Source organism: Colius striatus, chromosome 1, assembly GCF_028858725.1.
Source record: "Colius striatus isolate bColStr4 chromosome 1, bColStr4.1.hap1, whole genome shotgun sequence".
Taxonomy (NCBI): Eukaryota; Metazoa; Chordata; class Aves; order Coliiformes; family Coliidae; genus Colius; species Colius striatus.
Genome location: NC_084759.1, coordinates 171,172,146 through 171,198,459, shown reverse-complemented (window position 1 = coordinate 171,198,459; position 26,314 = coordinate 171,172,146).

Here is a 26,314-nt window from a genome sequence, read left to right as displayed (position 1 = left end):
CATCTTTTAAGTGGCAAGGTGGGCCATTAAGAGGCTAAGTCCATAGGAACTTACACATTTGTTGGTTTCCTGTCCTTAAATCTCAACCTGAAACCACTTCATCAGTTGCCATCTCTCTATTTGTCTCTCTGTTTAGCTGTCACCCACCAGCTCACTACCCCCAGGGCTGTCCCATGCTGTAGTTAATGACTGCAGAAACAGTGCTGGGAGAGAACAGGGGATCTCAGAACTGCTCTGTTGGCAAGGTTTTAACTGTGCTTTTAGCCCCCAAGACAGAGATGTTATTCTCCTTCTTGCAAGTTAGAGGTGACACTGTGCTGAAATTGCTTGCTTGTGGGAGGGTTGACTTACATGTACTCTGATAGAGCTTCTGTATTGAAATAATTTCTTTATATACCCTTCTTGAAAATGTGCTTTAATCCAGCAGTACTAAGAGTTGTGTGGCCTTTCTGTTTATGGTCTGCATGATCTCTTCTGCCCTAATAATTCCTTCTATTGTGATGTGTGAAGTAAAAGTGTGAAGCGACAATTTGAGCTCGGAATCCAGTTTCAGGAATTAAACTTTGCCTTACTGCTAAGTGACAGCTGTCACTGAGCTCACCAGTGCAGTCAGCAGACAGTGAAGTGGCTTGAAACAGCAGATCCCACCCAAAGCTTAACACAGAGCAAACCTCTGAAAGTGCTGTAAGAATTTCTAAAGCAGTTTGGTGCATTGGCTGTGGAGCCAATGGACTGTATCTCAGCTGGGCACAGCCTGGGCCCCAGTGTCTGCAATAGGAGCCACTGGCTTCAGAGACTCCTCTGAAAATATTAGCTTGCATGCCAGGAGATTTCAGACAAGCTAACAGCAGACAATGGTCCACAGTTTGCAAGTTGCTCTTGTCAGCAATTCTTTTTGACATATCTATTCAAGCATACCCTCTTGGGCTTAGAAAGCAGCCAGCAAAATCTGTGCCAATAGCTAATACTTTGTTATAAAATAAAAGCTCTGACAAATCCAGAGGCTCCATATGTAGCATTACTGTGATCCTGCAGTTCATCTCACAACGTTGTTTCTAGGTTTTTTCAATCAGGGGTTCAGAAATTCATCATCAGAAAGTGAAAAAAAAGTGAATTGTCACTGAGTATCTTGACACAGAGACAATTAACTTTGAAGTAGCCCTGAAGGAGCTTTGTCCCAGGGTATTAGAGCAAACACTTCTACAAAAATGCTAAACAGTTGCCCTTCTGCAGGTGGGGGCAATGCTCCTCTCAAACACCAACAGTTGTCTCATGGTTGGGTTGTGTTGTGGCTGCTTTTCGGAGGTCCACCAAAAAAATGGAATGCAGGGGACATACAAAAGGTGGAACTAAGCCTGTCTGTTCTTGAGGACACCAGAATATTACTGGCTGCTTGTACTGCCAGAAAAACAGCCTGCACCAGACAAATGAAGGTCCTAGACAGCAGGTAGTGATACATTTCACCTGTGCAGGATGTTGTGGGAAAGAATTCTCTTGGGAATACAGGATGACTCTGACCAGAAAAAAATGCCATAGTTTAAATATAGGGTCATTGGTTGCACACCTCCATTCTGGATGCTGTTTCCTCTGAGCTTAGGAATGAGGTGCATGTACTGGTGGTTATCACTTAATGTATTCCTGCAGTATACACCAGTGTGAGAACCTTCAAAAACAGAGATGCAGCATCATAGCTCTGGAGAGGATTAGTGGGTCCATGCATCTCAACACTGCTGTTCTGTGCCCTTTTAGGTGTCCTAGGGGACAACAGACATTTACATAGAGCAAGCAGGCATGACACAGGAGACAAGCACTCTTCTGGCCTGGCAGCTGGATGCGAGATCTGATCCCCAGGGCATCTAAAACAGCCCCAGGGTCTTATCTTAAGGCAACCAGATCCCACCAATTTCCTATTTTGAAATTACTCATTGGGCAAACCCAAATAGGCATACTGGCTGCAGATGAGACTTCTAACTGAAGCCTGCTGTCCTGCCTCCTGGTGCTTTCTGTTACCTTCACAACTGTTAAGTCAGGGCTAACAACAGTGGTGCCAGCCCCCTGCAGAGCATCACTTCTGAGGGCAGATACCTGCTGTGAGCCATTGGGAAACATTTGTCCTTTCTCTCCTTCTGGGGCCCTGACATCAGTGAGCCACTTGGTAGTGATACTTCTCAAGAAAAGACCTGTTAAACATTTGTGCAAGTAGGAGCTTTGGAGAAGGCCTTCTTGCTGCTCTTTTATGGGTAAAGATGGCAGCTCCTCATCACTCTGTGCTTGACAGGGCAATTACAGCAATTAAGGGTGGGAATAACTCAGGGTGCTGGCTGGCAGTATGGTGGTATGACCCATACAACTCAGAATAAACATACCCATGCATGGGCCAATCAAGGAGAGGATGTGCCAAGTAAAACCTGCTTCCGCAGCACAGCCCTGTGGCAGTTGGCCCCTGAGAATATGTCCATCTGGGATATTGTCTTAGTAGCAGGGAGTAGCTGCTGAGCTATGCGTGTAGCTGTCTACCCTGCCCTTCAGGTGCTTGTCCTGTTCACCCTGAGCTCTGCCTGGCTGTGAATTCTCTGTTAGCTGGACCCAACCTGGTTAGTTTGAAGCTTTCTCAGGTTTCTCTTTGCAGTCTGCTAGCCCAGCCTCTTGCTAGCTTGCAGAAAACAAATAACCAGGGGAATTGCTGTTCAAGGCAAAACTGGGTCCATGAACATTTACGCTCAATTAACACGTGTCACCATTCTGTCTCCACAACTATGGTGAATGCACCTAAAAAGTGAGAACAACCTGAATGAAGGCTGCCACGTAACCTGAAACCTTTGCTTCTTGGCTGAGCACTTCCTGTGGTGGTGTTGCTGAATTAATGCTCTGCACGGCTATCACGCTGTGACTGAATGACTTGGGTTTCTAATGTCCGCTCTATTGACCGTGCTATCCGTCTTGAGTTTTGCCCTTCTCTTCAACTTGGTCGGAAACACATCTGGACTTAAAAAGTATTTCACTCCAGCCCCAATTCTTCCTTCGATATTTGGCTCGGGGGCTGATCTTACAGTGAGTGCATGGCTATGCCATCAACCTCAGTGGGTCTGTGAGGGCTTGTGAGTGCCTGGAGGGTGCTAACCAATAAATAGCAAAGCCTCCTTCACTGAGGTGCCCGGTGCTCTGGCAATGCCAAGGAATGCACTTCAGTGAATCTGTGGCTGAAATGACTCAATGCAGAGCCGCTTCATGACTTTTAAGGCGTGCACAGTTTCCAAAACACCTGCCCTGCTCAGGGCACTTTAGAGCAGAAGTGTGCGTGCATGAGGGTGCTATAGAGACAAAAAGTGGGTTGAGGATCACATCTGCATAGCCTTCTGATATTTGCAACCATTTTTTCACAAGTGCAAAAAACCCCTCTCAGTTCCTGTCTTATACCTCTGCATTTTCTCCCTCAGAACCTCTACTTGCTTCTTCTTTTGAGTCCCTCCATGCATATATGTCTGATTTGTATTATCCCTTTGTTTGAACTGTAAGCACTCAGAGCAGCAACCGTGTCTCCATCTGTGTCTTGACAAGGGACTTACATGATAGGTTGGCTTAAAACCACCCATCTGTAACTGAGCTATCTTAGGCTTTTGCGAGGAATGGACTTAATGAAGGAAAGTTTTCTTTCTTGCTGCACAATGATCTGATCCCTTTAGCAGTTTTTCTCCATCAAAAAAAACCCCAAACCTCTTGGGAAAGACTGATGTGAATTTGAAGTCTGTCAGTCTCAAATATTTTTCAATAATTAATTTGTTATTTAAATATTTGGAGAAAATTAGCTGGAGTTTTGGCTTCTTGTCCTTTGAGGTACTACAGGTACACAAATTTGCATGTATAGATGCAGATGAGAGAAATTCATCCTGTGTTACATGAATATATATATACACATACACATACACATACCAAGGAAGAGCTTGTCATTGATGTTCTTGATTGTTGCAGCAGGGGCTAGAAGGGAAAAAGTACTTGTGAGGTTCACAGTAAAAATCACTGAAGTGTGCAACTCTTTAACTAAAAATAGCTCTCTGTGGCCACTCTGTCTGGTCTCTGAAGTATGTCCCTCCACATACTTTGCCTCTCCCACATTCTTCTTAGACTCGGATCGGAAGTCTACCTTGATGGAAAACAAGTCCATCAGGTTTCAGTAGTCTTCTGACAAGCCAAGCATAAAACAAAGAGAGCTGCCGCTCTATGCCCACATGCGCGCTGCCGTCTTCTGGGAAACGATAACGAGAGAGGCTCAGGTCTGACTGCAGTGCTGTAAGGAATTAAGCCTGTGATCACCATCAAAAACCAAAACATGTCTACCTGTATTATGTTAAGAGCACAGAACCCACAGTCATAATTTTCAACCGAAACACTTGGAGGCAAAGCTGGTGCTTGCCACTGTCATCCTTAGATCTGAATTACCATGGCTTAGACCAACATATTTTGCACTGCCTCTCCACATAGAGCCCAAAGTAACCCTTCGTTAACGTGCCTGTTAACGGAGGGGGGGAGGGGTTGGGGGGTGGTGGAAGGTGCCTTAAGGTGTTAATGGGTCTTGAGGCCTGTGAGCTCAGGACCCCCAGTACCACTAGGGACCGAGTCAAATCTGCATAACCATTTCACGAGTCAGGGGTCGCTTTCATAGCAGCACGGAATATAACACTGCCACGAGTGTTGTGAGGAAGAAATTGTTGATCTGCATGACAGATCAGTGTCTTCTGGAATTTAAATATTAATTGAAAACTCGAGGTCAGAGGGCAGCTGACACTTGACTTTGCTCTCTTTCCTCCTTCCACGGCTTTGATCATGCTACATCTTTCTTTGTGCCTGGTCCTCGATAAAGTACCCCAGGGTCACGGCCTGTTTCCTAGTCAAGAGGTATAAACGGACGGGCTTAAATATCTGAGGCCCGAGCTTTAGCAGCGGGTGGGGGTATAAAGGGAGAGGGGAGCGAGCGTTTGCTTCATGCTTTTCACATTTCCCACATAACCCAAAGCAGACTAAACAAAACCAGTGTGAAATCTCATGGCTTGATGCTGCTATGGTTATATTTTTTAAGCTGTCATCCATTCATTTATACTTATGTTTATTCCCTGGATTTACAGCTCTTTTTTTTCAGCCTTTTCTTGCGGGGAGGTGGGAGTTGAAACCTTTTGAAAAGGGGCTGCAGTGAGCAGTGGCCTATGATTAAAGCCCAGTGATTTTCCTTGATGCCTCTCCTCCACAGCAGTGTCACACATGGTAGCATTTAGGAGCCCTTCACAGCTGAGGTGTTTCAAACACTAATGAATGGAAGTTTGGTCATATAACGCAGGCAAGCTTTAAGGCATGCTTTGCTGAATGGTGTACTGTAGTGGCCTGGGAAAGGAAGAGAGTTATAAATTGTGTCAGTTAGCCACCCAGACAAAATGAAGCCATGTGGAAAATCAAATCTATTAAAGTATGGAGACTGTTATAAGCTGTTTTAAGCTGGTCATTCTTAAAAGGTCTCAGTTGGCTGAGGGGGTAAATTCCTCTTCTTCCTAGATCTTTTTCACGTTCTGTCTTAGGCGATGATGTGCAGCTTTTTGAAAAAAAACAACCTTTCACTGACAGCTCCTTTTATCAGGAATGTTTATTGCCCCCAGATTACTGCCCCAGCTGCCCTGAAAGGCACTACGTGTTAAATTAGCAGCAGAAGAGCATCACATTTGGTCAGGCCTTCTGAGGGCAAACATGAAGGCATCACTAGGCTGGAGGAGGCAGCTGGTGAGGAGGAGGTTTCCCAGAGCACCCGTTAAACTTTGGATATGTGTTCAAAATCCTTTCCATTCTCTAGCCGCCTGTGTCTGCAGGCCATAGGAGGCCTGTGACAGAGCATGGCACGGGTTACCTTTCCTTGGCATCCCTCGCTCTAGGAGGAAAGTCTGGAAAGGCAAGGTGGGGGGATCAGGGAGCAGGGGACCTTCTTCTCCTCCCCAAGGTGGCCTCTTGAGATGTCACTGCAGCTGTAAAAGACATTTTATGTGCTCAGGGTGATTGCCAGCTCCACGAGAGAAGACTGACATGGCAGCCTAAGGCGCAGGGTCACCATGGTATTTATTATTTCTGTTTGTGTATTTTAGGAAGAGACTGAAGAAACGTCCTCACAAGAGTCTGCAGAGGAAGACTAGGAGACAGCACCATGCAATTTCTACCTCATCAGCAGTTGGGTCTTTTGAAGGGAGAAGACACTGCCTTGACCACTTTTTTTTTCTTCTATTGCCATGGTCTTTACACTTTTGCCTGAGGGGGAAGAAAACCACATAACCTTAAAAAGGATTTGACTAATCGTCTTCTTTGTAATCCCTTCACAGTCCCAGGTTTAGTGAAGAACTGCTGTAACACAAAGGGGACACAGATTAATGATGCAACTTTTAATTACTGTTTTCTTTTTTTTCTTAACCTACTAATAGTTTGAGCTGCTAAGTAAGGGTGAATGGGTCAAGAAGAGCTCCCAATCAGGTTTATGTCATTCCCTGCACTGCATATAAACAAGAAACTTGTAACATAGTCACTATGATGGGCATTGAAATAGGAAAGGCTGAGGACAAAACACTAAAGCCTTGCAACACTTCCAGCAACCCACTCCCTACTTAGTGAACTCCCTGTTTTAGAACACCAAAGATAGGGGATAGATACTACTCTTTATTTTTCCTTTTTTTTTCCTTTTCCTTTTTTTTTTTCTTTTCCTTTTTTTTCTTTTTTTTTTTGGTAACCTTCTTGTAGACTTGTACTTGATTTTTTTTTTATAAGACTTACTGTTATTTCAGGAAAACAAATTGAAAGCTGATCTTTGACTTCATTCAGCTGGTAATCAGAAGAAAGAAATCAACACAAAAAAAAAAGGTACTTTCATTTTGCAAAAGGGAAGAAAGACAAAGATACGTTGTATAGTTATAGATACAAACATATCAGCAGAAGTAGTAGTAAACAAAATGAACAGAATAAACAGACAGAGTTAGCTTTCTGTAGAACCAGGCGTTTTCTCTGGAAACAAAAATAGGTGACTCCAAACACTCTTAAGCCATTAATGACTGAGTCTGTATCAAGAAAAATGTTTTAAAATTTACAGAAGGGTACCTCGAAATTAATCATGAGTTTATCTGAACAAAAACAAGCCAGACATTTTGCTTGGTTTCGACTAATTCCACTCGCCCCGTACCAGTATTTCAAAAGAATTTAATCTCTCCTCATTACTCACCAGTCATGATGTAAGAACCAACACCACGTACCTCAGCTAAGCTCGTGCATTACTTTAAGCAATGTATTTTGGCATAGGATGGTTCACTGAGCAGCCCTATGCCAGTGGCATTTCTCCATCTTTTCATTCAAAGCAGCACTTTTAGCACCAGATGCAATATTACCCCACTAATCAATACTACCTCTGATTTTTACAAATAACTCGACAGACTGATGAATACATGCTGCTATATACATTCAATGCAGGAAATTTTTACTGGGTAGTTAATCTTGAGTATCTGCATTTTTCCCTTATTTCTACTTCAACACTTAATTGCAGTTAAGGAAGCAATATCTTTGTGTTTCAGCATGATCATGTATTTTCTTTCTCTTGTTTTTTTTGGGGGGGGGGTTAATGTACTTACCCTATTCTCTGCTAGACTTCTGTGTAATGTACTGTTAACTTGAATATATTTTTGTACTGAATTGCTGATAGGTTTCTGAGGATAATTTTCTTCAATGACACTACATGACATAGAAAAAAAATTTAGCTGTAATGTTTAAATGTTACTGTCCAAGTTTGTACCTCAAATGAATCGTTTAAAGAAATGGACTAATCGATTGACAAAGACCTACCTCCAGACTTTAAATGGAATGAACTTGTTACTTTCAGCATTAGTTTTGAGACGTTTGAAACAGTTAGGACTGCAACTAATCCCTAATTCAAAACTATTTTTGTAAAATAACTTGTGGGAAATGAACACATTTTAAATTACTTTCGTATGAAAAAAAAAAAAAAGAACAAAAAAAACCTTCAAAGAAACTTGAAGCTTTGTAGGTGGGAAGCAATAAGCTCAGCTTTTGCATAATGCAATCACAAAGATGTGTTTAAAAAAAATAATTAGTAGATTGTAAGAAAATACTTGACAAGTATTTTCATGTGTTTTACACAAATGTGATTTTGTAATATGTTTCAGCCAGATTTATTTTAAATGCTTCTTATGTAGAGGCCTTTTACTCTTCTTTCTCTCACTTTTGTTGTTTTCTCTCTTCCTCTCCCTCTCCCCTCCTATTTCGTTTTCTCTATCTCTGTTGTATTTCCCTTCTTCCTCTCTTTCCTAGTCAGTACTTTGTACCATTGTATTAATATCTGGGCCAGGGGTAGTTTCTCAGGAAGGCGTCTGTTGGTGTGGCTTTAGTAGCGAGCCAAGTGCAGTTAAAGATAACTACTTACTGGCTTCTTCCAAGAGGCAGTGTCAAGAAATGCGGACCTCCTCGAAAGCCCGCACAGGGTTCAGTGACAGAAAGCGCTGAGAAAGAGCTGATCGGAGTATTCCAACTAGACATGTTAATGTTAAGTGAAAGAGAAATAATCCTAGCTATACAATAGCTCTAACAGGCCAAATCCAGTGTCATTTGAAGGCCGTAGAAGGAATTCTACTGACTTCAAAGGGCATCGAATCAAGCCTTAGCAAGTCCCTTCTGGGGTTTGGGGTTTCGGGTTTTCTTTTGCATTTTTTAAAACCGCGGTATTCAGCGGATGACAGAAAAAATCGCTGGGTGTGTGTCATGCTTCAACCTCCGAGAGACTTAACCACTCTGATGGACTGAATCTTGTATTTTCTGTATATTGTAGTACAATCAAAACACATTACTACCTCTTAGGGCCTACTATACCTCATTTTTTCAGACTGAAAAATTGCATGTGGCCATTGAATCAGTGAGAACATCATAAAATTTTTTATATATATAGTTTATTTTTGTGGGAGATAAATTTTATACGACTGTTCTTTGCTGTCATTGGTCACTGCTAACTAAGACTGGACATTTAACTCTTCTACCATTTCTGCGAGAGAGGTGTGTTTGCAGGAAAAAAAAAAACAAAACCGCTTCAAGATGCTTAACTACAGTTTACTTTTTCTTTTGAGTGTCTTCTAACTTTTTACTTTGTTCTTCATGTAGAATTGCTGTCTATGATTGTACTTCGAATCGCTTGCTTGTTGAAAATGTTCCTTTAATGGATTATCACAGTCTGTTCAGCACAATAAACATAATAGCCTCTGTGATCCCCATGTTGTTTGATTCCTAGACTTTTGTCACAGTTCCATAAAATGGGTAATAAAGTTTGGTCGCAGTGACCAAATTTGTAAAAGCTTTGCATGCAAGTAGTCTTTTCTCTTATTTTGGTCCCAGGGCTGTAGGCATGTTCCTGAGGAGTGGGTTTGCTGTAAGAAGCCTCAAGGGTGAGTGCTCAGCTGAGGGACACATCTTAGGAAGCTCCCGTAAAGGTGAGCCACCCATTCCTGGCCTGGGACTTGCTGTGCCGAGCTGAAGGTTAATCCGTGCACTTGGGGACTGGCCATCCTACCCACCAGATGCAAGCACTGTAGCAAGGGCCACATTGAAATGGGTTTGGTGGCGTGGCCTCAGACCTGCCTCTCAGGGGTCCACCAAGATGGTGAGCCTTCTCCTCTTTTTAGGCAAGATCACAGTTTGCATCCATTAGGTTAAAAAGAGCAGATACTCAGAGCTGCAGAGAGGGGTGTGGCTGGGTATGATCTGGGACACAAACTGAAGAGCTCAGGAAATACTGCATTAAAACTTCGACACCCCCCTTCCAAGGTTGTCACAGGTGAGTTGGGCAGGACTCTTCTGCCTTTTCCACTTTGTTTACTCTTAGATGGTGCCTTGGCCTGTTACAGGGAGATTTAAAGTTTGAGGTGCAGGTCCACTGATTCATATTTGGTTGATTTTATGATTGGCAGCCATGCCTCTCTCACCTGGGGAGACTGTTCAGATATTAATTCCTCAGATGTTTTGGTTTACACATCCTTTATGTTCACTCATTTGCAAACCCTCTGCCTAATCTCTTTTGGCCTAGTAACCTCTGCTCTCCCAAGGGCTTCATGGCATGTTCCCTTTGGACTCGATTGCTTGTGAAATAAACAAAGTACAGTCACAAAAAAAGCATTAAGTAGCAACACCCAGTCCTGAGTCAGAGATATGAGTAATTGCATTCATCACACTATGTATCCTCCTCTCCTTTCTGACCCTGCTCAGTGGTGTTAAAGGACTGTTCCACTTTTCAGACTTCCTAGTGGTCTTCTTCCTTGTAGTTGCCGTCACTTGTCTCTTCCTGTTATTTTATCTGATGTGATGATCCAGCTGTAACTCACACACCTGATGGGTCAGCCAAGTGGCTGAACTTCTGCTGCCCTGTACTTAACTCCGCTCTTACTTCTTATTAGTCATTCCTCCAGCATGCTTCACTTCTGCTTCCCTTCTAGGGGCATCTTCCAATAAACTGCACTCTTTATGCCACAGTGGGACTATGTGTGTAAATCTGATTTGCTTCTGCAGGATCAAGGACCACATTTGTCTAGGAGATGAGTGTGCTTTGTCCCAGAGGCCTGTGGCCAAGGTCTTACTAGATTTCTGCTTCTGCTTTCCACTCCCATCACGTGCACAGCAAGACAGTGAATTAATGAAGCTGGCACTGCCCAGCAATTTAATTGTCTGTAGCTTTTTTGAAAACTAGTCTATCCTGGTCATCATTAGAGACAGGATCCAGGCAATGCCAACAATGTATTCCTCTGATTGCAAGAGAGGAGTCAAGATTTGTCTATGTCAAACTTCACCTGAAGCCTGAATTGAACTAATGTTTCTCACCCCAGCACCTCTGCATACATTGATGTAGAATCTCTCAAGCCATCATTTTTACATCTCCATCTTCCTGATGGCATTTTTAAATGTAGAGAAGTACTTGTGCATATAGCCTTTAGTGCAAATAAAGATCCAGTTGCTATATGCATTCTTGAGTCAGCAATAATAACAATTGAAGCTTTATTCCATCTACTTGCTCAGTCAAATGAATGTCTGCAACCATGTGTTATATACATCGCCTGAAAAACACAGATATCCTTGGTTAATGCTGTGTTGCTGCATGGTGTCTGGCCCCTAGCACAGGCCACATGCTGTGCTAGGAGGTCACAGTGACAGGGCCACCCCAGTCCCCTTGCCACTCTGCCTCACTTGCAGGCACAAGAGAAGCAATACTGCCCTGTGCACACACCCCACCATGATTTCAGACATCTGTACTACGCAGGTACTGCTCTAGCTGAGCTGCTGCTCTGGCCATCCTCATGTCCTTCAGTCAGTATAATGAGCTCTGAACTCTGCTGTTGCTCTTACCTTCTGGGCTGATTCATCTCCATTTGACAGTAAGGTTTAATGTGTCTTTTTTCTTCCCGCGTTTTCTTTCGCTTTGTCACTCAAACAACCTTTTGGCCTATTGGAAATTATAATCATTCTTTTCCTTCTCAGCTGTGATTCAGTGCTTTTCCCTCCCTTTATTGCTCCAGACTTACAGTGCACTTGTTCCAGTAGTCAAGAAAAAGAAAGCATCTTCTTGTAATTAGCGTCCTCTGAAGATACATGAATGTAATTACAATTAGCCTTAAGATAACAGTCCACTCTGTTAGGGGTTTAAGTGGGAAGCAATGTTTATACTCTAAAGTCTGCAGATGACAGTGTCCCAATCCTGCAGCACAGGATTATCATTCACTTTTATCTGCTCGAAAAAGGGGAAACTGAAACCTTAGGAGATAAGACATAGGTCTTCCATAGTGCTTCCCTACTAAAATGGGGCTAATCAGGCACAGCTTAAAACATTAGTGTTGTCTTATAAAGGAGGAGCTTTACACTGTTATTAATGGCTAGGGTAAAACCAGAAATCTAAACATAGACTACATTAATGCAGGCTATTAAAATAATCAGTGAAAGAAAATAACAAATGAAAGCTGGGTGCATCTCGAAAATCCATGGCAGGCAGAAACATTAATTAGTCAGAGAGGAAACTTAGCAAAAGCAGGAGTGCCGTCAAAAAGCAAGATTACATTACACAGAATCATAGAATCTCAAAGGTTGGAAGGGATGAATGTCAGCTACAAAATGCTATGTGGGACCACCAAAGATTATGATTTTAATCGGGAGGTTTTTTAATTCAGAAAATCTATTAAATATATATAGTCCCTTAAGGCATTTTATTCTTAGTTCAGGGAGTAGGCAGAAAAATAAGCACATTGTTATTGCACTGGAACATGTTTGCCATAAAGCCATAGTTTTAGCAGTATCACGTAATAAAAACTGAAATTTAAATCAACATTTGAAAACAAGTTAGCTCAGCAGATGCATAGAAGGAGTTACTTTAGTCCTACATAACTGCAGAGTATTGTCTTTAAAGCTACATCATGGTCTAAGATAGGGGTTTTATGAGACCTGACATGCTCTGAAGGTGTTTACAATAAATTACCACTCCTAGACTGCAGCTGCGTTTGGGGCCAAGACAAATGAATCTTGATCTAAGGCTCTGTTATAAGACTGTTTTTGCCAAAGGTTCATAATGTACTCAGTTTGGGATAGTTTAGGTTTGGCATTTATACTGTAACAAACACACAGTAACTTCAGTGAGATCCAAAACCTGGGCAATGTCACCCACTGGCATCTTCCCCATGATCCAGACCTTTGGTCTCCCCAAAGCTGGAAAAAAGCAGGACTACATGTGGACGGTTCTTGTGTTACTGGCAAGGCCCCTGAGATCCACCTCATGATCTAGTTTTAGCCCCCATAGGCTTCAGGGACACAACCATGACTGGTCAACATGTCACCTTACTTCTTCACGGGGAGAAAGGGGTCTTTCCCAGAACACCACCCTGTCTGGCAAAGCTCATGACACAGAACTTTTGCTTGAGGTGGCCATAACAAAAACCTCACTCACCTTTGCAGTTTACAGTCATGGGATGCAGCTCTTCTTGCTTTCGGGTGCATGAAACTATACAGCAGGACCACAACTGTGACTGTATCTTTGTAACTGTTTAAAATATATGAATATACATATATTTTAGATTTTTCAAAGGCTTCTGGAATTCTCCATGGCATGTGCCTTTAGCATGCTCAGCAGTGTTACATTGTATTTAAAGCAGCAAAACAGCAATGACAGCACATGGTAGGAGACCAGGATGAGTGTCGGGAGCCTCTTATTATCCAGACCAATAAGGACATTTGTTGCATAAAGAAGTTTCAGTGCATCATTATTCACAGTTTAATAGGGGCAAAACTTAACAGTTTCTGATTAAAATCCTTAGAATTAAATTGGTTCATCAGCATTTAATTACCCATGCTGCAAATGGAAGCTGGCATCCCTCTGTCAGAATTTGACACAAAACACCTCAGTGTGGTTATATGTGTGTGTACATGAGAATAGTCCGCATCTTTCTTAACTAATACACAAATTTAAGTGATATAGCCCCTGATTTCAATAGGAAATAGGCTTAAGGAAGGAAAATAGGAAGTTTTAATTTCCTATGGAACACAGGAAGCATTCATAATCTTCTGGCTATCCCCTTTCCCTTAACAACTTCAAGGCTGTTACCATTCTTTTCAGTAATTAGCCTTGACCTGGAAAGGATGACCTCTGCTATTGCCCTTTTCTCATGAAATCTTGACTTAGATCAGCTTGTAGTGCACAGATTTACCTTTGTACTTGTCTGAACTCTACATTATGGGGAATCTCAAAGTCTTAAAAATACTCCTAGGACCTGCAGTAACTGGTCGAAAGTAATGACTTTTCTGATAACACCAAAACCTGCAAAATTGTGAAGTGAAATAGACACGGATGGGGGTGCACACAAATGACATAGGCAGCAAATAAAACAGCATTGGGGAGTTGAGTGAAATCTTACTGGAATTGCTTATGGCAGAAGACCAGCTAAAGTGCCAACATACACAGAAACTAGTGAAAGACTATTGTATTATTATAGTAAATTATATGGGGGAGGTGGGGGGGGGGAAAGCAAGATAGAAGAAACAGAAACAGAGAATGGAGCCTCAAAGCCATACAAGTAGCACTGGGAGAGTGGCTGGAGGAAAGCTTGACAGGAATGCTTTTGCCCCAAGGGCAGACTACAGAGACTAAACCTGTGAGAAAGGTGTCTACAAATAGCTCCTCAGTTCATTCCAGCTCTGCTCAGAAGATCAAACCCATTGTGGGCTTCAGTAAAACCACCTGATGGAGACTAAGCAAAGGAAATCCAACCTTCATCTGAGAATCTTCCAAAACACTTCTTATTTTCCTAAGTTTAATGCACCTGCACCAGCCCCACAGTTTTACAACAGATGACTGAGATGTACAGAGGTGATTTTGCACTGCTGGGAAGATGATGTACAGAGATCACAGAATGTTAAGTGATGAAAGGAACTTCAAAAGATCATCTAGTCGACCCCTGCTGCCAGAGCAGGACCACCTAGAGAAGGTCACATAGGAACTTGTCCAGACCTCAGGTATGTGTCTCTCGCTATTTCTCAGTGGCAGAAATCCAAAGGCTTCTCTGCTGCAAGGGGACTGAATTCCTCAGGGGCAGAGCCCTGCAGTAACATCAGTGGTGCAAACCTTTTGAGAGAAGATCTTCATCCCCACCATGCCCTCGAGGGCAGTTAAGGATACTTTACTAGCATCAGTAAATTGAGTGTGTACTCTTTTAGTCTGTGGAGGTGTAGGGGATTTTACTAGAGCAGCCACACTATGTTTTCAATTGAGGCAACCACCCACAGCAGGAAACAGTGGGATAGTAGTAAATAAAAAAGTAAACTTAAATGTTTGGTATTGATGAAAAGTTAGTGGGTTTTTTCCAGATAAAGGTCAAAAGAGTAGCCAAATTAAATAGATTTTCTGCATTTAGGAGGAGATCTGTGTCACCAAGTTTTAGTCACTTAAAAGTAAGATGTCTCATCGAAAGTTTTCATCAGCCAGAGGGCAATTTATTCCTTCCTAAAATATGAGTCTAAGCTGGGTGGGATGAATCACTGATCCCTCCCCACTGACTGTTCAGGAAGCTGAGACAGTGATGTTAACCTAGCTCCAAAAAATTAACTATGGGTCGTTTCCAACTACATTGCTGAGCTGAGAGCTCATACTCACGAGCAGTTGCTCTAACCCTTGCACTCCTGTGCTGGTTTTGGCTCGAGTAGTGTTCATTTTCTTCCTAGTAGCTAGTATGGGGCTGTGTTTTGAATTTGTGCTGAGAACAGTGTTGATAACAGAGGAATGTTTTAGTTATTGCTGAGCAGTTGGTTGCACAGTGTCAACCTTGCCCTGCCAGCAAGCAGGCTGGGGGTGCTCGAGAAGCTGGGAGGGGACACAGCCAGGACCTCAACTGACCAAAGACCATATATCCCAGACCATATGGCATAATGCTCAGCATATAGAGCTGAGGGGAAGAAGCAGGAAGGGAGGGACATTTGGGGTGATAATGTTTGTCTTCCCCAGTAACCATTATGTGTGATGGGGAACCTTCTTTCCTGGAGATGGTTGACCACCTACCCATGGGAAGTAATTAATGAATCCTTGTTTTGCTCTGCTTGCATGCATGGCTTTTGCTCTAACTATTAAACTGTCTTTATCTCAATGCACTAGTTGTCTCACTTTTATTCTTCCGATTCTCTTCCCCATGCCACAACCATGGGGGAGCGAATGAGTGGCTGTATGGGGCTGAGTTGCCAACTGGGATTAAACTATCACAACTCCTCTTCCAGCTGTGTCTCCAAAGGGAGATAAGCCAGATGTCTTCATCACTTGCACAAGATTGATACGTAAAATCCAGAATAGAGCTCAGGCTCTGCATTCTTCTGTGTTCCAGTTCACAGAAATAACTAACTGCAGACTGGGAAAGGGACCATCAATATAGACAGACATCTTATCCCTGGCCACCACAACCTATTAGCCAGTGCAGACAGGCATTCCCATACCTGTCCTTTAAATGCTACTCATCAAAGGATAGGGTAATTTCAAATTCAAAGCACCCTAGTACATTAGAGATGATGAGTTCAAGCTTGTCAGTTCAAGTTTCAAACAAACATAAGTATACATTGAAACCATGGGAATAAAAGGCAAAAATAGAGTGTTGTGTTATCATTACACTTTCTTATCATTGTGTATTTTGCTTCTGATTCATCCAGCCCTTGGTATAGCACTAAAGAAATGGGGAGAACAGTGTCAACAGTCACAACAGATACTAGAGCTAATGCAAAGCTTGCATTCTCTCCCAAAGGATGAGTGGGCCAGGTGGGTAGTACGAGCTGAGCAGTCAGTGGGAGGCATTTTGTATAGTATAAAGTAGTTGTCTTCTGATCTTTCTTCATCTGATTTCCCTAATTTTTCAAATATTTTTCATTTAAAATCACCTGAATTATCAAAACATGCCAGACACTTCCTGTGATTTGCATTGGCTTGTTAAAGCCAATGGTCTTACCAACACTGCCATCAGGCTCAGTTCTGCTGCTGCCTTGCTGGGTTGAAGTGAGTGAAAACTACAACCATCGAGCCTTTGAATGGAGCCTAAACTTCACCTATAAGTATAAAGCACTAAAAAGGCTGCAAAAGGAAGCTTTTGAATTATCATTGTCCACAATGTGATGTCAAAACATTAAAACAACATGAGGAAATAATAAAAATGTGATGTACCTTTTTTTCACTCTAAATCCTTTGTGTCAGCTTCCCGGGTAGTGTGTGAATCCGTGCAGCTGTGGGAAATCGATGAAATCACTCTGCCTTACGCCACTGAAGAAGTCAGCCTATCAAACTCAGGCCAAAACACTTTTCAAAGCCTCCTTGGCTGAAAAGAGAAGAGGGCAGATGCAAAGGAGCACTGGAGGTAATATCTAATAACACTCCCCTGGAACTCAGAGTCTCCCAGGGTGCTCTAAAGGCCCATTGGAACACCTAGTTTTATATCTCTAGGAGATCCAGTTAGAAGGCAAAGGCTTATTCTCATAACACAAGAATAAACGAGGACTGATGCTGCAGAGACCACAGTTACACTCATTTGAGTGCAATATGTATATGAAAAATATCCAGCCTTCTGAATTATTTTGCTTTTTGCATTTGTGGATTAAACAAAACACATTCATGCTGCCTTAGATACTTCGTGGGTTGTGGTATCTTCAAACCCCCCCAAAACATATGTTCTGCCTTCAAGCGTTATCAGAGTCAGAGACTGAACTCGGTGGTGTGCTCCAGTGCGGGGTGTTACTATGTGGAAACAGTGCTTACTTTCCCATATGGAATTCATTTCAATAGATGCTATCAATTCTGTATGAATCAAAAGCCTCCTCTCCTCTCCAGCCCTGTGATGGTCTGCATCAATAGACTGGATATCCCCAAGTGCAACAAACCGTAGACAATGGGGGGTTTCTTTGCATCGCTCCTTGAAAACCTCTTGAAACCCTCTGTCACCCACATGCTGCCTCTCAAAACCACGTCCAGGGCAAACACAGCACCAACCCCTCAGCTAAAGCCATCCCTGTGCTGCTCACAGCACTGCACACCACCTCCTTCTCCTCCTCCTCCATATCCTGAAGGTGATGGTGACCCCAGAGATGGAGTGGTGCTGTAGGGGTGACCAAGCTGAGCACCCCATCAGAAGGCACACTGGTCATGGCTGCAGCAGTGGCTACAGCATTAACAGGGCCCTTCTCTCACCTTCAGTACTTTGCTGAATCATAACTTTACAACCGTGTGAGATCACAAGCTCATATGGGAAAGAAAAGAAAGAAAAGAAAAATATGGACAGGAACACTAAAATTAATATCTAACAACCAGCTATCACTTTCCAAATATTTTTCTTCTATTAATTTTAAGGGGGAAATCATTTGGTGGTAAATGGGGAGTAAACGAAAACCATCTGCACCCTGCTAGGCAGCTGTTGGAAAGCCAAGCGAGCTCTTTGGGTATATAGGCCTGAGGTTTAAATCCACTGAAGCTATTCCAGCGGTGTCAAGCACAGTGATGAGAGCCCTTTCCAAGCACCACGCGCTAGAGGTTGAGCTCTATTGTGATGAGGAGAATATTGCTAAGATTAGAAAGGTGCAGTAGGAAAACCACTAAAGTGATACAGGCTTGCAAGAAATTAGTTGTGTCAGGAGATTAGTCATATGGCACCCATCTATTTTAGAATAAAAGAAAACTAGGAGGGCAGAGACGAGATCTCACGGATTGATGGGATAAGATGCCTAACACAGTATGTAATTTAAAAGCCAGAGGTCCGGACTTTAGTAGAAAGGGAGGGGAGCAGCCTATAAACAATTTGAGAGGAATGTCTTAATCCAAGAAGTAGCAGACAGCCTGATGGCTAACTTTGGCAGTTTGATCTAAGCAGGGAACAACCAACAGTCCTGGAGGAGGGAAAAGCTTTTTGAAAAAGGACTAAACTTAAGAGTAGGTCCCATCAACTAGATTTTGAGATAAGGTTAATGAGAAATAGGTTGATTTGTACTTCCTGAGTTTAAAAGTGCAGATCTCCATGGATCATAATGTCCTGCCTGGCTGCTAATGTTCATATGTTAAATAAACACAACTTCTCTTCACAACATTAGAAGAGTGCAACAGTACTTTTTCAGGGATAATCTAAAATGTATTTTATTCATTTTATAGGATTGAAATTATCTGTGGAGGACAGGGAAGGGTCAGCATTTGTGCTGCAAAGTACTGAAAGCACTTCATCTGAAGAGCTTGTAACTCTACTGGAACAATCAGGAGTTCAACGGGTATAAATATAGATGTTGCTATTATCCATGAGTTTACAGTTTTTATCCTACTGAGGAATCTTTGCAGAGAGTGAAAAAGGATGTATTTCTTTTAATCTATTTTAGATCTTCAGCCACTTCCTTTCTCCTTGCTCATATAGTGTTGTGAGGGGCACATACAAGTCTTGAGCAGCCTTCCCTGTATCCTTCAGTATTGCTCACAGCCTGGTCCCTGCATCCTTTCCTCATAAAGGAAATAGCCTGAGGATGTTTCACAGGCGCAAGGCTCACCCGCTATTTGTAGGCCAAAGCTTGGAGTAAATACAGAGATTTGCACCAAACTCCACACATTTTGTATTACACACTGCATGATTACAATGCCTTGCCAACAACTGTTGCCTCTCTCCTTCAGCTCTTTTCACTCTTCAGCCTGGAAGAGCAGATTGGAAACTTTACTTGTGTGCTGGCCACCATGTTTTGTGCTCTCTGTCACATCTGTTTTCATACAGCCTTACCTCATCCAGTATCACAGGCTCATGTACCAAGATGGGCTTTTCTGAGGCACTCAGTTGCATGCCCACCAACAAGTTACCCTGCATGAACCCAGCAAGTGCTGCCCGACAGAGGAAATAAAGTTGATGGCCTGTGTGAGAGAAAATGGTGGGAGGTGAGTAACGGCAGCTGTGAAAGAAAGGACACGTGAGACAGAGGGGAAAAAAAGGCAAGTTAGACCTTTAACTTTTGGGAATCAGAAGAAAAAAATAAAATCCAAAGGAAGGAATAAGAAAGAACATGAATTTGGAGCTGCACAGCCTCTTGTGCCGGGCACAAATCTGTGCTGCTGCTAGTGGCAGCCTCTCCTCTCTCCTCACCCCCAGTTGTTTCCACCATTTTTGCAGTTCACTCTGAGCTGTCTGGAAATTACTAAAACAACAGAAGTAGAGATGTCACCCCATGATGTGGTTCAGGGACAGCCACAGAAGGGTCTGTGTGGACAGGCAGGAGCCAAGAGCCAGCAGCAGGAGACAGGAGCTGGGAAGACAGTACTAGGGCTCTGCTGGACTCGAGCTCTCATGAGCAGTAGGAGCTGTCAGGGTAACTCCCGTGCAGTTGAACATGATACCCTGAGCCCTGCATGTGCCCACTTTGCCATGGCTCACCACACTGACTAGAGAAGCCCATATTAGTTGGCAGCTACCTTAATGAGAAAACCAAATGTTATGTTTGAATACACTGACTCCCGGGTGAAGACACTGGGCTGGATTTTCTCAGTGAGGACCTTGGACTCTAAAATCACTCGAGTTCCCTGTGGATATTCAGGTAGCTCTCCCTGGACAATCCCCATGAGCACACACAGTTGTGCACATATCCAAAGTCACCAGCACTGGCACTCTGCAAAACTTACTAGCCACATTTCTATGCTGCCCTGATCCTGGTGTTGCGCAAACTCACTGAGTGTCATGGAGAGAGACACGTTCTCCAGCATCTGTGAGTTAGACTATAGCCCTCAGCAGGAGACACAAATGTTTCTATTAATTTTCAGAAGAAGATTTCTGAACTCCAGGGAACTCCAAAAACACATCTCTTTTCTGTTTCATCCTGTAGAGCTGTTACGTGGGAAGAGATTCTTTTCTATTTCATCCTGTGGAGCTATTGCATGGGAAAGAGAAGCCTTTATTTTAAAGATTGTTTCCTTTCTTTCTTCAGCCTCTTTTTGACAATGTGTTTCCAAGGATAGATGTTTGTCCCTGGGCCAAGAGCACCCTTTTAGCCCCTATAACCCACAACTTACATTAGGTATTGCAACCAAATGAGACTCTCATGTCTAGTTTCTCTACTCAATGTGAGCAGCCAAAGGCGCGACTGGGGAAGGCTGAGAGCTGGCTTGCTCAGCACTTGGTGAGGTCCTCCCTGAACACGCTGAGCCTTCAGCTTTCAGAGACCTGAGTCAAACTTTGATTCAAAGGCTTTGGGATTGGGTGAAAGTGAAGGAAAAAGTCCCCTATCCTTACCTGAGTTCTCCTTTGGCATTGCAGGGTGGCTACTCTCTCCTGCATCTGCAAGCAGTATCTCTTGTGCAGCTTACATGTTAAACACAAACAGCAACAGCGCTTCAGATGTATGTTGTAACATACCAAGTTTTCATTACTACTTTCATCCTATTTGTTTCTAGCAGAATAAAATGACATTATTTTTTTTTTTAAGTATTAAAATAGCAAAGAACAATACAGATACAGTGAATTTTCCTTCCTGGATTTCATTAGTAAGCTACAATAACAGCTTAAGTGCTAATTGTTGAGAAATAATATTTCTGCTCTTGGTTCTGTACCTTTGAGCACAGCATGTATTGGCACCAAGAAAAACCATTAGTTTCACATCCATCTGTAATTTGTGGAGACACCTAATAAAACTGCATTAATCTTGGATGATGGCAAATTGCTAACTGTCACTCTCCTGTTCTGTGGTCGGTTCCTACCCTGGTGTTACGGCAGGTGGGCACTTGTGTGTAGCCATAGGGTTTGTGCTTGTCTGAAATGTGGAAGTGTTCAGAAAGACTTGCGTGGGCTTGCTGTAGCATTCTTGAAAGCTTCTTAAGAATTGAAGTATGTGAGATACTTTCAAATGCCAAGCTTCATAAAGCGTGGTACAACCTGTAACCAAAATCAGAATAGCCTTCTCTATGTTGGAAAGCATCTTTTCTAAACCTTTAGGGAAGTGAAACTTCTTGTTTTGGTACTCAACAAGCAGACTTCTCTTTATAAGTACACCTAAAATAGTTTTGCTACAGATCCAACATATTTCTTGAATAAAGCTGTAAGACATGAGAACCCTTCTGTGAAGGTTTAGGAGCATTTTTCTGTGAAGCACAAGTCAAACAAAAGATCAAAGCCCTATACTCAAAGGAGAAAGAAATTAGGGGGAGAAAAAGAACAGCATGTTTTAAGTAGGAAACCTATTTGGGGCAATTTAAAATGTGCTTTAATAGCTTCTTAATAAAAATGAATTACTTCATCCCAATGGACACAGTGTATAAACACTGACATTTAAGCTTTATAGTAAATGCTGGTACTTTAGCAGTCACATCCCAAAGCGGTTTGAAAGAAGGTGTGGGGCTTCATACCAATAGTGAAACCCATCTGCTAAATGTTGTTAGAATACAGCAATTGCCTCTGAGTTTTGCCTGTAAGGTCGCTGGAGACAGGATTTCCTCTTTCCCTGTGGAGAATAAGGGTACTTATTACACCAGGCAGCTCGGAGCACTGGCCCAGCTCCAAATATAGGGTGAAGGGGAAAGCCTTTTTGCATGTCGGGGCGCAGACAGGGTTGGGAGGTGCTATAAGAAAGGGTGTTCGGATGCAATTTTCCCCTGGGCTTCTCCCTGCTTCTGTGCCTAGAAACTCATGAGAGCATGGCCTGCTGCCCATCTGCAAAACACACTGCTGTCTAAGGATGGAATGGATGTGTTTGTTGCAGCTGTCCAGGTGATGGGACCCAAAGCATGTCAATAGGGTCATCTGATACTTCACATGATGGGGGGGATGCAGGCTGCAGATGGTAGTGTGAGGCCCGCATTAGTGCTTGTGACAGCAGCATCATCTCCAGGGGGTGGCAGTGGTAGAAGCACAGAGCAGGATTGGGTCAACATCTTCTGGTTTGTATTTCCCATAAAAACATTAGTTTGGGAAGCACATACAGAATCCCACATGTGGTGGGTTAGGGTAAAGCTGTTGGATGCCTTTCCCGGATGATTCAGGAGTCTGCACTGCAGGCGAAAGCACTGATCTTTATTGGTCTTTATGATCTGCAGCCATTGCCTGCTTCTCCTACCACTCGCACGCCCTGTCCAAAGCCCATGCTCCCTTGCGTAAGGATCGCAAGACCCCTGCCAGCGATGAGTGATGAGCTCAGAGGGACTCCTTTCAGAGCAGAAGAAAAACCTCACGAGTTACAGAGCAGCCACTTCCACCCTGGGGCTCCCCTGGTGTGCCCCCACACGTCTGCAGCGGTGGGTCATTCTTGGGGACTAGAACCCAGTGGAGACATCAGCAGGATTGTGATGTGTGGGATCTGCCCCCTCAGCACTGCTCACACGATGTGTACGGGTACAAATAGACATGTTAAATTTGACTCTGGTACCAAAGTTACGGCATTCACCTGGATGGGGTAGGTCTGGATTCAGGTCCTGAGATGATTTATGTTTTTCCTCCCATGACTTACTAACTACTTGGCATCTCCTCTGGACACTTTGCAGATCTTAATCTTGATAAGATTAAGCACATACACACACACCTTCCTGACATCATCTGCTGGGTGGGATAAGGGCAGGATACAGAAATGGTGGTGGGCTGACTCTCACGCCATTGGAAAGCTGCCACTGAAGCTGTTCATAAAATGATTGCTTTTCACATACAACAACTGTTTGATTGCTGAGTATATCCGGACTGAGCACATATTGAAACAGCTAAACACGCACCAAATATGGCCAAGAAATGCTTGATCATAAATGCATCACAGTGGAATAGTCTCATAACAGTGTGAGATCTTAAAATTTTGGGGAGAGGAAGGTTATACATGGAATAGTTATTACATTGTAAAGGAATTTCATTTCAATTATTAATAGGAAAAATAAATTATGTTTCTGGTACTGTGAAAATAAGGTTTTAAAATAAAACAGGACTTGAGCGTAGTATGGGATGGGAAGATGATGAGAAGACTGAGCCACACCAGAGTTGGTCTTAAAACATTTCCAGCTGAAGCAGTCACATACCGTTGTCTTAACTTGGCAGTATGCATAGAAAATGGCTCCCACCAAAGACAAAAGGCTGGTTACCCGCCTGGCAACAAGCATGCTCGAAAGTGCGTCAAGGTCTGGATCATCACAGTCAGCAACAGTTTAACAAGGTTCAGGGATACACCCAAACTTGTCCTCTGCATCCCGGTCTGTGTAAACCACCAAACTTCGGTGTCAGCACTTTGGACCAGAGCACCCAAGGGTAAATGCTCGCTGCCACAAGGCATCAGCCTGAAGATTGTAACATTGCCAACCTTAGCCCAAACCCATGGAGCCTTCGTGGTGCTTGCTGCCAATCTGGTGGGATTGCCCAGTGCAGTCAATGCCTTTATTGGGGACCACTACTTTTTAATGTATTGCAACACTTGTAAAGCACTTTGCAACAATAAATCTTTTCGTTATTTATGACGTGTCCCCCGCCTCCTCTCTCAGCGTGATAATATACTTTTAAAATAAACATTATCAATTTATACCTTCATTAAAACTCTATATATGCTCTTCTATGTCCTCAAGGCATTTGCTGAAATCATAATTGTTACCAGCGTGTGACGTAACAATTCAAGCCCATAAAACCCATTCACAGACACTTTGCAGCATATGCCGTTTATTTGGGTTTACATTAAGGGTATTTATGCTGCCATACTTTGCAGACATAAAACAGTAAATAATTTCAAATGATTGCCTGATAGGAGACTTGTGTTTTAAACGGAGCTTGGGTGTATGTGGGAAACTGCTGGCAAAAATGTACCTAATTGACCCACTGCTGTGGATGTCGTCTTAACTCGTGTTTCGGCCCTGCAGGTACATTGTACTCCTGCAGGGTGTTTGGGTGGGGTGGAAAAGGGACTGCATGGGGTTTCTTTTACCTTTTCAGTGCTTAGCACAGTGAGCCAAGCATTCCCCGTGGTTTGCTGTGTCCCGGCTCCAGGTCCACTCAAAAACCCTTGGGTGCAGGCTTCCTTCTGCTCGTGGCTGCATTGCTGTCTTCTCTGGAGAGCCCTCTGCAAACCTGTCCTCCTCTTGATATCCAGAAGGTCTCTAGGCCTCACACATTTCTGACCATCTCACAACAGCAAAATACTTATTGAAAAGGCTTGCCTCCTACACCCTTTTGGTTCTTTCATCATGTTTTTTTGTCCTGATTTCACTACCTGAGGTAGCTTGTTGCACTTTGATTCTGGGTATTGCTGAGCTTGCAGTGAATGGGCTGAATGAGATGAGCAGAGCTAACAAATAAAACATTATTATTTCAACATTTTTTTCAGAACATATTTTCATAAATAGCGTTACGATGCTGTTTATTTTCTTTCGTTTCCACTGTTTCTCCACCCAAAACAACTGAGTCTCTCAAAATCCAATTTTGTTTCTTAATGAGCTGTATAAAAAATCTTGATGAAAAGTGCAGGTTCTGTTGTATCTGATCACTTTTAGAGGTTGTCTTGTTAATGCTGTTTCACTGTTCAGGCTGATTTAGGTTTGTCTGTCATTATATCGTTATCAGAGACAAACAGAAAACAGGCAGGCTCACCAGACTAAAGCCCTAGTCAAAAGCAGAGCACACAATTACTATGATTTTGATGTATTTGCTATTCTTAGGCTAAAGTATTCCTGAATATTTTATAAGACATGAGTTTTATCTCAGCTTCCTATCAAAGCCCCAAATACTGCAGGCCCTCAACTGAAGAACTGAATGCACAGGGATAACTCCACTGGATTCTGTGGAATATGCAGGTCTGGAGGATAGGGTGTATAAAAATGCTTACAAATGAAGGCTTACACTTTACAGTTTCCTTGACCAACAGACTTATCTTTCAACAAGATCTAATATCTAGGTTTGCTAGTACTATGACATAAAAACCACATAATCTTTTTTCCTTCCTTCCCAGTTTGGAGTGAAAGTATGCACAGCAGAAACCTAACAAAAATATGGTGCATCACTGCCATTATTTGCCAGATTGCAGAACTGTTCATTGCAAGCCAACATTTTCCTCATTTGCCATTGTTACAAAGTGTAAGAGATTAATTTTGTGGCACTAAATCGTAAGAGAAAGCAAACAGCACTGAATTAGAAGCCCAACACTTCCTGCTGGCACCAAACCCAGCATTTCAGCAGACAATTAGCACATCTGATGTTTGCAGCTCCAGATACATTCTCATTAGAAGCCAGTTCCAAACCAGCATGCCACTCCAACAAAGGCAACTTAGATACAAAGAGGACCCAGTTCTGGTCCTGCTGTAATTGCTGGCAAACTCCCACAGTTTTCAATAATCAACTTGATTGGGTCCAAAATGCAGACGTTAGCTATACTATGAAAGAATGACTGTCTGGAATTTATTATGCAGTAGATATGCCACCAAATTGAAAATTTCACATAGGGGGAAAAAAAATTACATTGTGCTTTCAGCTTGGATAGGTTGGAGATGATGTAATAGAAGCATTATGATTTATAACAAATTTATGTGCTATGCAGGCAAGGCGTTCTCCGGGGATATATGTGGTAAATGGAGAATACCAGTGGCAAATAGAATTTACATCAAAGCAATCCTGCAAACCTCAAACACTTATTACTCTATTCATGACCTTTGTTAGTACACAGAAGTCAAATGCAGCTTAACATAATGTTAACATTTACCTAAAATAAAATGTTTCTGTTTAAACGGGTACTGAAAATGAGATGAAAACTTTATGTAAGCTACACAACATATATTTTTGACATTATGCACCGTTAT